Below are 2977 nucleotides of genomic sequence, written 5' to 3'. Positions count from 1 at the left end.
GAGACAAGCTCCTTCTCTGGTGCCCACACTGGAGTGCAGTGGCATGATCACAGCTCACTGCAGCCTCAAACTCCTGGGCTCAAGTGACCCTCCCCTCCTGCCTCAGCCTTCCTAGTGTCTGGGAACACAGGCAAGCACCACCACGCCCAGCTGATTAAAAAAATTTGTAGAGACAGGGTCTCACTATGTTGCCCAGGCTGGTCTTGAACTCTTGGGCTCAAGTGATCCTCCTGCCTCAGCCTCCCCAAATGCTGGGATTATAGGTGTGAACCATCACACCTGGCCAAAATATTTTATTTTAAAGGCAGAAGAAAGAAACCTGTATGTCAAAGAAAATGTTTTAATATATGATATGAATATATTCATCTTTATACCAATGCAGTTGGAAAGTATAATTTTTTAAATGGAGGATGGGGCACCAGATCTTATGTGGCTCTGCCCACCTGGCCTTCAGGTCCGCAGGCCTGTGTCCTTGCCAGGAATCAATGTCTCTGGGATGCTTTTCTAACAGGAGGAACCTGGAGTGAGACCAGGAACCTGGAGAACTAGCAGCTGGGTGATTGGAAAGGAAACCATCTGGGGTGGGGTTGGGTCTGCAAGGCAGGAGGTGTCTGGGCAGAGAAAGCAGGGCTGGGGCGGAGGCTCCTGCCTCATCCCATTCTCCTGCTCACTCCTTCCTAGATCCCTGTCAGGGCAGTAACCATGAGCAAGGCTTGAGGCTACTTCTTATAAACAGTGGCCCTGGGCACATTCCTTAGCTCACCTGAGCCTCAGTTTCTTGATGAGAAAAAATGGGGACAATAGCAACCAACCTATCTCAGAGGGCTGTTGTGAAATCCTGAGCCACTGTTTCTCAAACTGCCCCTGAGATCACCTACAACAGAATGGCTGTAGGGTGAAGTTTGAGAACCGCAGTACAGGTGAGGTGGTGTGTGGGGCAGGCCCTCCCACACTGTAAAGTGCAGTATGGTGTGGTAAAAGCTGATATTCCTGCAGGCATCCTCAGAGAGGGCCCAGTTAGACTCTTGAGCACTGATTCCATTCAAGGTCTGCAGCTTAGAGAGGACGGCAAAGTGAGGCACCACCTGGAGCTTGTCCCTGTGGGCTCCAGGCCAAGGACGTGCCTGGAGATGACTCCTGCTTTGTGGCGCCGTCACTGCCTCACTGTCCGCATTCCATCACGCCTCAGTTCCTGGCTTCCACCCTGGTGAAAGGAATCTTTCAATATCACCCACCCAGCCACAGATGCTTCTCTGCTTCTCTGGCAAGGCTGCACCCCTGGCTAGGTGGGCAGGGCCAGGGGCTCCTTGAGCCAGTCTGCAGCCACTGACCTCTCCAGCCTCCAGGGCACAGGTACGGTCCCATGGAGCGTGGCTGATCTGAAGGCAGTTCTGGCCTAAAGGGGGTCTTGTCCCTTGCTTGTCCTCATTGCTCCCAAGGCCAGGTTGGCAGCAGTAGCAGCGGGGTTGGATGCTGTTGGATGGGAGAAGGTGAATGGACTCGGAGTGCAGAAGCCAAGGGCCTTGAAGGAGGGTCATGCACAAGGGACAATTGCAGAGGAAAATAAAGGAACACTTTGTGATTAGCCCTGCCTGTGGCTGAAATCGCAGTGCAGAAGCATAGTAAGGAAGGACTGGGTGTTCTGGGTTTAAGACCTAGGAACTGTCTCGTTTCCTCCAAGCCTGAATTAGCCCTATAACCTAAGGGTCCTGGAGGTCTTGAAACCTTCTGCGGAGAAGGCTCCAGGTCCACTGGGCCCTGTGGGTGGAAGAGCAGAGTCACAGCCCTGCACTGGGGACCTAACAGGTGTGGCCTTGATAGGGTCCCAGAATGGGACCAGAGTGGGTGGGAGGGGGCAGAAGCTCTGAGAGCACCCCCTCCTTCCTGAAGCCTGTACTTCTGAGACATCCCAGGACCCTCTATGTGGTTCCCCATGTCTCTGTGTATTTTCATTCAGCTCTCCAAACTGTGTTCCAGGGAACCCCCGTGTTAACCTGTGAGGGCCTCCAGGAAGGGGGTCCAGGTGGGGTATGCTGGGTGGGCTCCGGGTTTCCTTACAGGAGCTCTCATATACGTCCTAGTGTGGCCTGGGAATCTACTACTGAGTTGGGTGGGGCGGCGGGTCTGAGTCCGAAACATTCCTAACCTGCCCCTCAAAAAAAGGTCCCACTGAACAGTCTGGAAAGCTGTTTTGCTGAGCTCATGTCACCACTCAATGAGGCACGGGCGGAGTGTGGAGTTTCCAACACACAGTGGATCCTGCACAGGTGTCTCTCCTCGGGTGGCTGGGGAGGGGAGCACAAGAAGGCACTGAGGTCAGAGGGTGGCTGCCACCAGCAGCTGGCACCACAGGGCAGTCTGGCCTACAGGGCATTTTCTAAACTTGGCATGTGAATGGGTTCCATGGGGCACCCAGCTGCCTCTAAGACAATAAGGGCTTGTTGTGAGAATAGGAATTGCAGCAGGCCCCGGGAAACTGCCAGACGCACACAGGCACCATGTACAGGGCTTCTCAGAGATGGGAGCAGGGAGCAGGGGACGGAGATGTGTGGGGTCAAAAGGGTGGCCCCAAGCAGGGAGCTGCAGCGAAGACCAAGGGGATTCATGAGCCAGATCCAGGGAGGGGGTCTCCCAGCCCCACCTGCTCCACTAGACGCCTCTCCTGCCAGAGCCACAGCTGTCAAGGCCGCCTTCCTTAAGGCATCAGGGCCACTGCTTGTGCACACAGCTACCATCAGCAGCACGGATTGAGATGGGGTGTGAGTACAAACTGGGTCTACTCCCCAGGGCTTCAGGGTTGGGGCATCCCTGCTCGTACTGCCAGGGTGTAGGGATAGCAGGGAGCATTCTGGGCACATGTGTGCAGGCTGAAGGGAGACGTATTGAGTTTTGGAGAGGGAAAGAGGGCCCCACAGGTGCCCAGGGACACGGTAATGCTCTGACATCGCTGCACCAGCAAAGGGGCCCCAGCTCTGGA

Source organism: Pongo pygmaeus, chromosome 23 (assembly GCF_028885625.2).
Source record: "Pongo pygmaeus isolate AG05252 chromosome 23, NHGRI_mPonPyg2-v2.0_pri, whole genome shotgun sequence".
NCBI lineage: Eukaryota > Metazoa > Chordata > Mammalia > Primates > Hominidae > Pongo > Pongo pygmaeus.
Note: the sequence above shows the minus strand (reverse complement) of the source record.